The 15,215-nt window shown below is 40.9% G+C and overlaps 1 protein-coding gene and 1 long non-coding RNA gene across 2 annotated transcripts in view; one reads left to right on the forward strand and one right to left on the reverse strand.

Moving 5' to 3' along the window:
- Positions 1-15,215, reverse strand: part of LOC137618699 (uncharacterized) — a 375,124-nt gene that overhangs the window by 86,424 nt on the left and 273,485 nt on the right. The gene's annotated exons all lie outside the window — the stretch shown is intronic.
- Positions 7,802-15,215, forward strand: part of LOC137618603 (zinc finger protein 391-like) — a 95,849-nt gene continuing 88,435 nt past the window's right edge. Inside the window, exon 1 of the mRNA XM_068348714.1 lies at positions 7,802-7,927. The gene's annotated coding sequence lies outside the window, so the exon portion shown is untranslated. The remainder of the gene's footprint in view (positions 7,928-15,215) is intronic.

The following is a 15,215-nucleotide window of genomic DNA, read 5'->3' on the forward strand; positions in this document are numbered from 1 at the left end:
GTCCTCGATTCCCACAGCCAGCAATAGCGCAAAAACTGGGCATTGTGTGAATGTGAATGTGATGAAATGGCTAAATATTCAACAGTTCAACCATAGCTACTCACTGAACGCGTCTTTGTTTGCCCTCCAAGATGGCGGACCGGAAGTTTGATGACGTGTATTGAAAGGACTCTATATAAGAGTCAGGTTCATTAAGAAATTCCACGAAATTTTCTTTTATAGAGAATCACAACTAAATATTTTTGTTATTATTTATGCAATCAGTAAAGCGGCTATTTAGTCTAAATCCAGCCCACCTCCTACGTCATAGTTTACATTTTTTCTTTGGTAAAACAGAAGAAAAAGAAACATTTATTTTTCTCAATACACAGTGTTCACAAATGCTGGAGCCTTTGTAGATCAGCGGCCAGGTCCTCCCGTGGATATAGAAAACGGGAAGAAACACTTCGTAAGACGTGGCCGTTGTTCTACAAAAGAATATTCTGCCAAAACTCTAGAATAGAACACTGCCTAACTTGAATGGGCCCACCTAACCTTACTTACAAGACATGTCTCTCCTTAGCGGGGGGGGGGGGGGGGCTACTGCCCCACTGCGACCCCCCTTACACTTGCCTATTCTTAATCGGAAGTCATCATACATACATGCATGTGGCCGCTATCACTCATACACACAAGCATATTCTTAATCGGCCGACATCGTGCATACATGTGGCCGCGATCGCACAAACCAGAAACGGAGAGGGTTGTACTTACATTATTTCCGGTTCAGCTTGCGGGTTTATTTGTAGCCTCTACAACGGCCCCCTACTTATTCGAAGTCACTGAAGTGTGAGTCTTCAACTGGTATTGCCTTTCTGCCGAGAGACAACGTCTTCTTCTTTTGGGGAGGGCACGTTGGAGGGGCACTTTTAGGAGATGTAGGGTGATGGGACACCTTTTTTGTGGATGGTTTGTTATGCTGCGTTGTGGAGGGGACGGGTGTTGGGACGGACCAGGACTTTCGGAATCAGAATCGTGGGTATTGAGAGGATAAACACGTTTAACTAATTCCAAGAATGCCTTCAGTCTACACCCCTTACCGATCAAATAACGTTTTTGAATTATATATATCACAAAGTAGCTTTCGTATAAATGTTTCTGAGTACCGAATTTCGGTAGTACAGATCTTTTTAGTACTCGCCACTGTGATTCGATGGTATTGGTGTGCACACTGGGATCTTTTGGACTCACAAAGTTAATGCTATGATTAACAGTTTTGTGTTGAAGAAATTGATCCTTGATATTATTATAGGCCTTCCAACAGTCCGAAATTATTGTAGTTTCGGGATGGACGCATTCTAATAATATCAGGAGCAATGTCTTTTCCGAACGTAGGTAAAGAATGAGCATTTCCGACCCTCAATGGGTGCTCCCGTTTCCGTATTTGAATTTTTAGAAAAAATGAGTTATGATTGGGTGAAAAAGTTAATCCAAGTTAATCCCCAGGTCAAGTGGGGTCCCAATGGGTTGTTTCAAATAGCCGCGGCCGATTAATAATTCAGTATTCCACCACTATGGCGCTGTTGATTCGATCAGAACGTCATCTATAGGGAATTCTAGGAACTATGTGAGAGAGGAACTGCGTGGCTAGGTACAGAGCTCGTTCGACTTATAAATTTCACGTCAGATTAGATGGTTTTCAAAATCTCTGTATATCGGTATAGTAAGTACTTACCCTGGGCATTTATAACATTCTGAACAGTTGATATTCTATACAAGTTTCCGATAAAGTTGAAAATAAGGCGGCCGCTATCATACATACAGGTGGCCGCTATCCTACACACATCCCCAAATGCTTAATAACAGCGAGAAAAAAGTAATCCAATTACTTAAAGCTTTTTTATTATAAGTTGTTTGTTGATGTAAAAGGGCTGAGAGCAGCTCTTGTTGCGTTCGTTCGTATGTTTGTATCCACCCTACTTGACTACCCAGTTCTTCCAGTAAATAGTTACAATTACATAGAGATTTTTGACAGTTATTATCATCGTTATTACTACCTATAAGCTACATCCTTATTTGGAAAAGCAAGATACTATAAGCCCAAGGGCTCCAACAGGGAGAAATAGCTCAGCGAGGAAAGGAAACAAGGAAATAAATACACTACAAAAAGCCTTGAACAAGTAAATTAAGATATACTAGGAATGGTAACAGTATTGAAATGAATATTTTTATACATAGAATAAAAACTTCGAAAAAAAGGAATATAAATAAGATAGGACAGCATCCCGAGTGTACCCTCAAACAAGAGAACTCTACCCCAAGACAGTGGAAGACCATGGTACAGAGGCTATGGCACTACTCAAGACTAATGAACAATCATTTGATTATGGAGAGTCCTTCTCGTAGAAGAGCTGCTTGACATAGCTAAAGAATCTCTTCTACTCTTATCAAGAGGAAAGTAGCCACTGAACAATTATAATACAATAATTAACGCTTTGAGTGAAGAAAATTTATTTAGTAATCTCAGGGTTGTCATGTGTATGAGGACAAAGAAGAATGTGGAGAGAAAGGAATCCAATGTAGTTCTGTCTGGCCAGTCAAAGGACCCAATAACTCTCTAGCAGACTATTCGGTGTATGCTTAGTCAAAGGAAAATGAGCTGTAACCAGAAAAAGGAATCCAATGTAGTACTTTTGTGAACTTTGAAGAGGGATAGGACTTTGGAGAAAATGGGTAGGACTATGGGAATATGGTCTTCTAAAAACAAGGACTCTATATGCTGGGTGAGCAATTGGCTAGGATGGAAAGGAGAAAGATTAGGGGAAGATGTTAGTGCTGGAAAGTTAAGGATTAAAGGTTTAGATTGTTATTGAGGCCTCTGTCGAGGTGCTCATCGGAGGTTTGGGCGGCTGAGATGGTGCTTCAGATGGGCTTCGCTGTGAGTTGTCTTTCAGAGATGTAATCCTTCTCAGACGCTCTGGGCACCTCCTGCTCCAGGCATGATGAGAGAGCGCACAGGTGTCAAGGGTTTCCTTCCCTTCCTTGTAGGCATTGATGCATATGTAGGTCGGGTGAAGTTTGCTACAGATACTGCAAATGTTGGGGCTTCTGCAAGTGTTCGTGATAATGCCCATAACACTGGCAAGAATAACACTAAAGCAGCACCGATGTATAATCTTGGATGGGAAAGGTTCCCTAAATTCCAAGGTTGAGAGAAGGCGGGATTTGACTTATGAAAGTAGCGATAACTTTGTTTGATGGAGTCTTGAGTTTATTCTTGCATCCTCTGCATCTGCAATGTAGCTGAGGGAGGTGATGAAGTGTAGAGGCATAGTCGCTGGATAGCTGAGGACTGCCTTCTTCTGCTTCATTGCTGCATCAAAGAGCACCAGGGAGGGTTCTATCTGTACGAGACGAACACTTTTTTTATCCTTAGGGGTGATGACGAGTTCATCCTTGTGGTTCAGTCTGACAGTGATTTGGATGCTGGGCTTTGAGTTAAATTCATCGTAATTTTTTATAATAAATACATCGTTGTTTGAATTATGATAAAAAAATACGGTACCATAAAATTTATATTTAAAAGTGTGATGTCACCAGTTGTGAGAGGCTGGAGTTCTCCAATTCAAACTGATAATTTTGCCCAGCGGCAAGAGCCCGTGTCTTACTTAAGGTAAGGTAATCTACACACACAACTGATATGTTGTAATATACTTGGGTGAACAACGATATTATCTTTGGAAGGGAAGAAAGGCTAAAGTAAAGTCTCTTCCCAAATTAATGTAGCTGAATTAAGCAAATTATCAGATATCTCAATGACCCAATTCCAAGAATCACTACAAGTTCTTCTAATGTTAAACATTATTTTCAATACAAGCTCTTCCTCCCTTGTGGTGGTATGTCTCCAGTGTTCCCGGTCTGGATACAAATGTATCCTGTGGATGCTCTTTGACAAAGTCCCTAGATTCTTGGGGGATAGGCCTACAAAGGTATCCTTTGGATGCTCTTTGACAAAGTCCCTAGATTCTTGTGGGATACAAATGTATCCTGTGGATGCTCTTTGACAAAGTCCCTAGATTCTTGTGGGATACAAATGTATCCTGTGGATGCTCTTTGACAAAGTCCCTAGATTCTTGTGGGATACAAAGGTATCCTTTGGATGCTCTTTGACAAAGTCCCTAGATTCTTGTGGGATACAAACGTATCCTTTGGATGCTATTTGACAAAGTCCCTAGATTCTTATACTTTAATGTTTGGTTTTAATATTTTTTTGTACAAAAGGTTAATATTACTCTTTATTATACTAAATATTAAAATTCTTGTCTGTTTATTAATATCAAGAGTAATTAATCTATTTCTGGGAATTGTTTTGTCATGAAACATTTTACCAGTTTGAAATATTCTGCATAAAATCAAAAGAGGCCAAATCTCGAATCCTGCCTCATAACATGTTCTCAAGTGTCAACATTAAGGCATCGATGGATATTTTGGGCCTTAGTGCATGGATGTGTTTTGAGGCTCAATTGTGTAGTTGTTACCTGGATTGGCTGCTCAAACATACACGAGTTCATAAAAGGATCATTTAAATTCCTGGACAACATCATTTGTGATGTCATGTTATTATTGAATTGTGAAGTCCAGATTTTCCTTTTTGAATTATCTAAAGACAAGAAAAATTATAATCTTGGGACTAAAGAAAACCCTAAACCTAGAATATATGAATTAGAAAGTTTCTGATCCATATATTCCATGTTTTTTCTTTAAAGTTATTAAAATTACAGAAAAATCTGACGTTTAAAAAAAAAACAGCAGATAGAGACGAACATCTTGCTTTAAATAACCCATTTATATATATATATATATATATATATATATATATATATATATATATATATATATATATATATATATATATATATATATATATATATAGGCCTATATATATAAATATTTTCACCATTAAATCTATTTTTATGAAACTTGATGTCAAATGGAGCAGACGTTGATATACCAATTAAATCTTATTGCCTGAGGCATAACTGACCCAGATTTTCATTCAACTATTAACCTTGTCGTATATTTGTCCATCTTTTTTTATAAAACTCTTTTTGGGGGAGATGTGAGATTGCATAGAAGTACGATATGTTTTCCCCACTTAAGGAGACTTCTGTACATCTTCCTATTCATTCAGACAAAGAGTCAGTCATTGTGTGGCTAGCTCTCTTATATGACATGTTACTTTATACTCCCCAAAGGACACTACTCAGGTTTCACTCCCATCCTTCGCATCCTAACCTCAATTGGAGGAACAATTGATGCCAAGATCTTCTTCTGCAGGACATCTTACAGAAACCGACTTTTAATGACATAATGAACGTGCATACGTCAACCAGTTGCTTCAAAAGTGAGTATTTGTATAGATATAGTTAATATATGGATGTTACGCTTTGCATTATGTATATCCTGTGCAATTATTAAGGCATCATCTGCAAAAAATAATGATTCTATCTTTATTAATTGGTTTCTGAAACCGTTTCCTTCCTCTTCTATTTTCTTCACGACAATATACGTAATCAGTTTAAAAAGTGAAGTTGATCCTGTGCAACCATGTTTAATTCCACTTGTAACCTATATATACCTTCTCCTAAGTCAATGCCCGTAGTATCTCCTTGATAAATATTTGCAATTGCACTTTTGATTTTGGTGTTAATTCTATATTCGTTTAAAACTTCTATCAGTACCTCCCTTTTTACAGAGTCAAATGCTTTACTAAAGTCTATCGCGGTTACTATTAATGGTTTCTTGTTACTATAGCTCTCTTCCACACAATACTGTAATATAAAGATATTGTCCTCTATCCTGTCTCCACCTGTAAATCCTGCTTGACATTCATTGTCTTCTTCATTCATTCTTATGTGATTTTCTATTTCCTCTTTCACCATCATCATGAATATTTTATAAGAAATATTTAATAGAGCTATGGGTCTTAGGTCTTTTCCCATTGGCGTTCTTTTCTTTTCAACCATCTTCGTTCTTGACTTCTTCCACACAATTGGTTTTTCTTTTTTATCCAACTCATTTTGATAACATTTCTGTAAAGGTTTCAAGACATATTTTGCTTTTTCCTATTGCCTAACAGAGCTCGGGTTTTAGGCCACCTGGTCCTGCCGCTTTTTTCGCCTTTAGTTTTCCCAGTCAATTCTTGATTTTTGGATTTTTCATTGGTTTTATTTTCCCTTTTGTTACCATTACAAGGTCATAGTGTTCCCTAAGTACGTCCGAGATATTATATCCATCTATTCTTGTGATGTCTTCCTGTTTCGTCTTCTTTCTTTAAACTCTTGTGATTTTTGTGTTTGAATGGAATCATTTCCTTTTAGCAAGATCTCTGAGCATTTCATTTTCTTGTTTACATTGTAGCCACAAAAATCTGCTAAAGAAGTCATAACAGAAAGAACACCACTACAGCCGTCTATGTCCTGTTGTGTTACTTTGATATCAGTATCACCAGATAAACCTCTTTCAATGCCATTCATCTCCTCCCAATTTATCTCATCAAATTTTTCATATTTTTTCCCTGTAATAGAAAATTTCCCAAACCTGGATTCTCAATGATCAGTTTGATATTTTCCAGGAAGGAAATAACCCAAACTAAGTTCTTCTTTGCAATATCAGGTCATTTCAACAAAAAAGGAAAAGGAAACCATAGTCTCAGCATAAGCAAAATGGAAGCAAATATAGAATGCATGGTAGAAGAGAGTTATCAGTGAGCTCCTTATTACACTGAGAGTTTCCACAGATTCCATACTTTTATTTCCAATATATCGGACAATTTCTTTTGGTTGGCGATTCAAACTTCCTGACTGCTTCCAACTTTTCTTTACAGCTAAACTAATGCTCTGTTGTATCATCTGCCTCTCTGCACAACGTCATCCAAAGCCTATTTGATCCTTTCCATTTCTCTTAAGTCTCTCTCATCAAATCTTGTCTCTTTTACTACGACAGCTTCCTTACTGTAGAGTTCACCTGTGTAATAACTTCTGCCTTTACCATTAACAAAACTCAATTGTTTTAATTTTACTTTTTTATTTTCTTCCATTTCTTTTTAATTCATTTACATTTCATTTCTGTCTTCAGTTCTTGCTTTTTATACTTTCCTACTGCTTCAATTTTATTGTAAATTTTTTGGCATTTTTTTTATAAACTTCTTCCCCAGCATTCCCCATGTGGTTCCCTTATTTGCTCTTCCACAATCTCCTTATCTGATGTTATGGTGTTATGAAACAACATCGCTTTTTTATACTCTATTCTAAACTAGCCATATTATTCCTGTTTCTGCTGTAAACCCTCAATAAGGTGTAGTTGGAACTTGTTCAAAAATCCCTTTTACTGTACTGGGTATCCTCTGGCTCTTTCATTTGTTTTTCCTTTTATCAAAATCCACTTCTCAATATTTTCAAGCATTGTAGATATCTTTATTCCCACCTGTATAATTGGGATCATCTTTATATAGTGAAAGAAATATAAAAGAGAAGAAGGAAACTCTAAAAGAGATGTTGAGAAAAAGACAAAAGGACATAAAAGAAAGGAAATATAAACTCAAATCTCAAATACATTTCAAGATTACTAGAGGCGCCGTTGCAAGGGTTATGCCTCTACTCAGAATCCACATTGGAGTGTATTTAGAAATGCAATGTTGAGAAAATGCCTTTTTTTTTATTCACGATATTGATATAACGGTTTCATTTTATAGCTTTTGTTCTTATCTGCTCAAAGAATTTGTTATTTTATTTGTTTATTATCGATTGTGTTAGTTACTTTAGAAACATTTTTTTTTTTTATTAAGAAATTGTTGAGAAATTCAACATCAGCTGATTCAGAATGTAAACAAACAAAGCTTCCCTCCCAGCGTGATCATGTGGCTGTCGGAGCTCAGAGGACCCTTTTGGTGAGAGACTTGTCTTCCTTTAAACCCTTAAGTTTAATTATTCAATGATTTTAGAGGAATGTTATAATGAATACCATAGTCATTGGATGTTAAGTGACTTGTGTTGTCACATCAGGAAGAAAATAAAGAAGAAATTGCCGTTGTGAGAGTGCCTCTTTAAGACATCGTTTTTTCGAAAGGGTTCCTTTGTAGAACGACGGACTCAGCCGCTAGCAAAAGGCATTCACTTAGAGGTTGCAGCTGCTTTATAAGGAAGGACACGGCAATTGTTGGTCAGGCTGGGTTACCTTAGCTTAGGACATATCCCTTGATTTCATTTCATCAAAAGCACAAAGTCGTAGGAAGTCAGCTGTGGCATAGAAAGCAAGGGGTGTATGTATGATAGCGGCCACCTGCATGAAGGATGAAGACAGTCTTAGAATACGGCAGTGGAGTCTTACCCCCCTCCCCCCCTCTGTTAGGTAGGTAAGGACCCTTCTTGTAGGTTAGGTGGAGGAAGTTTAGGTTAATTGATGTCCTTTTTTTAAGCAAACATGAGGAACTGGCCGCTGACAAACAAAGGTTCCGAAAGCAGGATTGAAATTTCCATGCTTAATGTTCGTAAAAGTTTTACTTAATGTCAGGGAGTCATTTTGAATAGGAAATATATATATTCCTGTAGTAAATTACATGATTTAACTGCATTTGACCTTCATTTCAATTGCAAGCAAACAGTTAGGCTAACTTCATCACACAGAAGTTAATCGACCTGGTTGTTCGGTATAGTTTTACTGTATTACAGATTCTGATTTCGAACAGAAAATATATGTTTTTATGTAGTAAATAACGTGATTTGACCGAATTTGACCTTCATTTTAACCGCAAACAAAGAAAACTCCCAGTTCAACTAACTTTAAGTAGCCGAACTGGTTGCTGTTATTATGGATAAAACGAAGGTGAAAACCAGTTAAATCGTGTTATTTTCTACAGGAAAACATATTTTCTATTAAAATGTTTGAATATAATGTCTATTGATATATATATATATATATATATATATATATATATATATATATATATATATATATATATATATATGTGTTCAATTGTTTAATATAATGACTCGTTCAATTTCTGTGTCACTTCACTCAGGTATGTACTGGGAACTGTATCATTAGCAAGTTACCAATGATACACAACATTACCAGCATTACGGTGGAATTGCTAACGTTAGCAATGCTACGGTAATATTACCATGTGTATTTTAAAGAATTTTTCCATATACCCTTTACACAATATATGAAAAGGTACAAAAAGGGCACAGAACCTAACAAACCCACCTAACCTAACAATTCCCAGGTCACAAACCCAATATCATGATTTTTGTTATATATATCATATTAAAATGTTTAAATATAATGACTAGTTCAAACTCCGTGTCACTTCACTCACGTTACGATAACGTTGGCAATGTTACGATAACAGTAGCCACACAATATATAATGGTTCTTGTTCCGCCTCTGGCTCTCTAACGGTCGCAGGTAAATAAAACATCAAGCTCGTATGTAATGGCAAGCGGTAATGTTGAGCTGCGCATGATAACATTAGCAATGTTACGGTAAATTAGCAACACTATATATAATGGTTCTTGAACCTAACAAGATCTAAAAACATTAAAATTAAAGAAATGAATGTCTTACCTTTATGACCCGGACGACGAATCTTGCGGGTCACTGGGGGGTTGAGAGTGACGTCTTAACTCTTATGACTGGGATTACATTGTGTGCTTTAAGGAAATTATCAACATTGGATGACGTATCAAAAAAATCACCATGAAATTTAGCAAATGCTTTTAGGCATGGAATACTGCAAACGCTACAATTTTCAATATTAATCTTACCCGATAATCATGTAGCTGTCAACTCTGTTGCCGACAGAAATCTACGGTCGGGATACGCCAGCGATCGCTATACAGGTGGGGGTGAACACAACAGCGCCATCTGTGGTCAGGTACTCCAGTACTTCTTGTCAACACCACCTCAATTTTTCCTCTGTCGTGCCTCCGGCTAGACCTACATGGATACGCTGTTGATTCTGGAGTTATTGCTCACGATTTGGTGATGTATTTGCTCTAGAGTTTAGCCTTCGCTATTCAGGAAGCTTTATCATTAGCTTAGCAAGTTTTTGGAATTAATTTGATTTAATTTTTGATTTAATTTTGGTACGAAGAGAGTATGAACTCTCTTTCACTTTTAAATGGCCGACCCTTCCCTTAGACGGAAGTGTTGGTGTCGAAGAGAGTATAGACTCTCTTTCTTAATTTTGCTTAACAAAAGTTATAGATTTATTTTATATCTCTCCGCCTTTTATAGGCCTCTTCGATTAACTTCCTTTTATTATAAACTTATTAAAATTAATTTTTATATTTGTTTATATTCGACCTTTCCTAATAGTAGGCGGTCTTTTCTTGGAACCGAAGTTAATTAACATTGAGCCCGTCATTTCGTTTTTACCTGTTAACATATTATGCTATTTTAATGTTTTTGAAAGAATTTCTTTGATAGTCTCGTACTGTTTTCAAAGTTGAACTAACGTTTTGTTTTGTCTCTGCAGTTGTTGACGTTCAGAACGTTCAACTTGCGCTCTATCGTTACGATAGAGAGAGAGTATTCACGGTGTCACGTTGCAGTAAGAGTAAACCGATTCTAGCGTTTTGTTCATTCTTTCTTAGCTTAAATGGTTTTAATTCTAATAAAGGAACTTTTTATTTGGGAAATCTTTCAGTTTTTTTCCTTTAACAATAATATGTTTTAACGATATATATAATTGTGCTCATCTCTCAGGTTCTAAGTCAAGAGAGAGAGAGAGAGATAGAGACGGAGGGAGAGAGAGGAGGATAAACGTTTCGTTCAAGCGGGTAACGTTGTTATCGTTTTTGCTCTTCTCCCTAGTCTCTTTAGGGGAAGAAGGTAAACGTTTCTAGAGTTTTATTCTTGTTCCCAGGCTTTATGCGGTGAGAGATTTTAAACGTAGTTTATTTGATCTAGTGTTTAGTCTCTTTTCCAGCCACTGAATTATTTTTCTTTCATTATGTTTTTCTGTTACATTGTAATACTGTTTTCGCAATTACTAACTTTTAATGAAGGATAGAATTGCGTGTTTCAGGTACAAACCACTTAAAGTTTTGAGTTCAGTGAAATAAGTGCAAACAGAAAATCAAAAGTGATAAAGTGATAAGCGCAAAGTGTTACAGTGTTGCGTTCGAGGGTTCGTCTGTTCGTGCCAGTTGTTCGCCTAGTCTGGGACCTCTTACAAGCTCCCAAGCCCAGGGGAGAAGTAACGTCGAAGGACTTATGGGTTCATCAGGCCTTGATCGACGAACAGACGTTTCCCTCCGTGGTTTCGGGTGTATCTACACACGTTGCCGACGTGATCACCCCACCCACACAAAGACGAGAGAGCCCATTTATTCCTCGTCTGCGGAAGAGGTTTCTCGCAGAAACCATGGACCAAATCTTGCAGCTTTTAAGTGCAAGTCGGTCCCTTCCGCGCAAGTCCAACGGCCTAGGTGTAGCCACTGGGTCAGTTCGGACTCGCTGCAGTACGACAACTGCACACCTCCTAAGAGAGGCTAGGTGTTTCCGCAACAGGCAGTAACTCCGTCTGTTGCCGCACCAGCTGTTTTAGACCCTCAGTCTCAACGGACAGTAGCTCCGTTTATTGTTGTCTTTCTTAGACTCTAGTGGTCTATGCTGCAGACAATGCAGTCTCAGCTTGCGGTGTTGAGGCAGGAGTTTCAGGCAGAGAAGGTTAGCACACCTCCTCCTGCGAGCGCTCCTCCACCTCTGCGCAGTCCACCCTGCCAGACGTATGATGTTGAGGCTCCTCCTGCCTCATGCGTTGCGGCAACCTCCTCCATCCTTGAGGCAGCAGCCTCATGCGTTGCAGCAACCTCCACCATCCTTGAGGCAGCAGCCTCAGGCTTGAGGCAAGAACCTCAACTCTTGAGGCAAGAGCCTCAACTCTTGAGGCAAGAGCCTCAACTCTTGAGGCAAGAACCTCAACTCTTGAGGCAAGAGCCTCAACTCTTGAGGCAAGAGCCTCAACTCTTGAGGCAAGAGCCTCAACTCTTGAGGCAAGAGCCTCAACTCTTGAGGCAAGAACCTCAACTCTTGAGGCAAGAACCTCAACTCTTGAGGCAAGAGCCTCAACTCTTGAGGCAAGAGCCTCAACTCTTGAGGCAAGAGCCTCAACTCTTGAGGCAAGAGCCTCAACTCTTGAGGCAAGAGCCTCAACTCTTGAGGCAAGAGCCTCAACTCTTGAGGCAAGAACCTCAACTCTTGAGGCAAGAGCCTCAACTCTTGAGGCAAGAGCCTCTCTCTGCGCAGCTACCTCCTCAACCCTTGAGGCAGACGCAACTCTTGAGGCAGGAACCTCATGCTATGCGGCAACCTCCTCTAACCATGAGGCAGGAGCCTCATACTATGATGAGCCTCATGCTATGCGGCATCCTCCTCAAACCATGAGGCAGGAGCCTCATGCTATGCGGCATCCTCCTCAACCCATGAGGCAGGAGCCTCATGCTATGAGGAGCCTCATGCTATGCGGCATCCTCCTCAACCCATGAGGCAGGGACCTCATGCTATGAGGAGCCTCATGCTATGCGGCATCCTCCTCAACCCATGAGGCAGGAGCCTCATGCTATGCGGCAACCTCCTCTACCCATGAGGCAGGAGCCTCATGCTATGCGGCATCCTCCTCAACCCATGAGGCAGGAGCCTCATGCTATGCGGCATCCTCCTCATGAGGCAGGAGTCCTCATGCTATGCGCGCATCCTCCTCAAACCATGAGGCAGGAGCCTCATGCTATGCGGCAACCGCCTCAACCCATGAGGCAGGAGCCTCATACTATGCGGTATTATCCTCAACGCATGCGGCATGAGCCTCATCCCTTGCAGCATGAGCCTCATCCCTTGCAGCATGAGCCTCATCCCATGCAGCATGAGCCTCATACCATGCAGCATGAGCCTCATCCCATGCAGCATGAGCCTCATCCCATGCAGCATAAGCCGCACGCCATGCAACATGCTCTGCTTACCTTACAGCATGCTCTACATACAGCATGCTCTGCATACCTTACCGCATGCTCCTCAGTCACACATCTTTGGTTGTTGCCAACTCACTAGACTGTCAAGCAGTTTCATAACGTTGCCTTCTAGTCTGCTGCTTTTGCACCAGTGAAACCCTCACTGAGAGAACTTAGCTTTTCTCGGATATGGTTCCTGTAGATGAGAAAGTGCTATTCTCCCTCCTTCTGATATTCCCTTGAGGACTCTGTCATTTGGAGAGGAGTCTTTAGCTGCTTAGCCCCCTATGGACTTTTATTTAAGCATAACATGCTTCCAGGGAGGGTAATGGTTCCACTTCAGTCGCTAACCCCGTCTGTTACCACACCTGCTCCCATAGACCTTGAGCTTTGTTGCAAGACATGCAGTCCAAGCTTAGTCCTTGTTAGAGGATTTTTTTGTTTACGGAGTCAGTGTGTCACTGGGAAGACGTTCAACAACCAGCAGAAGTGACTTGTTGTGACGCAGTGCGGCAACCTCAGCAACCCGATAAGGAGTTGTCTGTACGACCCAGTCAGTCTAGACAGCTTCGGGTTGTCGCTGTACCTCCTCGCTTCCCCATGGTTGACAGTTCACAGACTGTGCAGCAGTACCATGATCTTGTGTCCGGCTCCGTCAGACGACTAGCTTTTAAGAGCTCCCACAAGTCGTCCCTGTCTGGAGATTCTCAGATGGACTATGGATCTGACCAAGGAACTGGGCCTCCTGGTCAATTTTGAGGAGTCCCAGCTCGTCCCATCCCAGACCATTGTCTACCTGGGTATGGATCTTCAGAGTCGAGCTTTTCGGGCTTTTCCGTCGGCCCCAAGGATCTACTAAGCCCTAGAATGCATCCAGAGCATGCTGAGAAGGAACCGATGCTCAGTCAGGTAGTGGATGAGTCTAACAGGGACACTTTCATCGCTGGCCCTGTTCATCGAGTTAGGGAGACGCCACCTCCTCCCCCTTCAGTATCATCTAGCGGCTCACTGGATAAAGGACATGACGCTAGAGACGGTCTCAGTTCCTGTTTCCGAAGAGAGGAGGTCTACTCTCACGTGGTGAAAGAACAGCTTTCTTCTCAAGGAAGTCTACCTTTGGCTGTTCAGAAACCCGACCGCCGTCTCTTCTCTGACGCATAAGACACGGGCTGGGGTGCGACTTTGGACGGACAGGAATGCTCGGGAACATGGAATCAGGAGCTAAGGACACTTCACATCTATTGCAAGGAGCTGTTGGCGGTTCATCTGGCCTTGATAAACTTCAAGTCCCTCCAGCTTAACAAGGTGGTGGAGGTGGACTCTGACAACACCACAGCCTTGGCTTACATCTCCAAGCAGGGAGGGACTCATTCGTGGAAGTTGTTCTAGATCGCAAGGGACCTCCTCATCTGGTCAAAAGATCGAAAGCTCACGCTGGTAACGAGGTTCATTCAGGGCGATATGAATGTCATGGCAGATCGCCTTAGCCGGAAGGGTCAGGTCATCCCCACAGAGTGGACCCTTCACAAGAATGTTTGCAGCAGACTTTGGGCCCTGTGGGGTCAGCCAACCATAGATCTGTTCGCTACCTCGATAACCTAGAGGCTCCCGTTGTATTGTTCTCCGATTCCAGACCCAGCAGCAGTTCACGTGGATGCTTTTCTGCTGAATTGGTCCCATCTCGACCTGTATGCATTCCCGCCGTTCAAGATTGTCAACAGGGTACTTCAGAAGTTCGCCTCTCGCAAAGGGACACAGCTGACGTTGGTTGGCTCCGCTCTGGCCCGCGAGAGAATGGTTCATAGAGGTACTGCAATGGCTGGTCGACATTCCCAGGACTCTTCCTCTAGGAGTGGACCTTCTACGTCTACCTCACGTAAAGAAGGTACACCCAAACCTCCACGCTCTTCGTCTGACTGCCTTCAGACTTTCGAAAGACACTCAAGAGCTAGGGGCTTTTCGAAGGAGGCAGCCAGAGCGATTGCCAGAGCAAGGAGGACATCCACTCTCAGAGTCTATCAGTCTAAAGGGGAAGTCTTCCGAAGCTGGTACAAGGCCAATGCAGTTTCCTCAACCAGTACCACTGTAACCCAGATTGCTGACTTCCTGTTACATCTAAGGAACGTAAGATCCCTTTCAGCTCCTACGATTAAGGGTTACAGAAGTATGTTGGCAGCGGTTTTCCGCCACACAGGCTTGGATCTTTCCACCAACGAAGATCTA

This window comes from Palaemon carinicauda, chromosome 25 (assembly GCF_036898095.1).
Source record: "Palaemon carinicauda isolate YSFRI2023 chromosome 25, ASM3689809v2, whole genome shotgun sequence".
NCBI classification, from domain to species: Eukaryota; Metazoa; Arthropoda; class Malacostraca; order Decapoda; family Palaemonidae; genus Palaemon; species Palaemon carinicauda.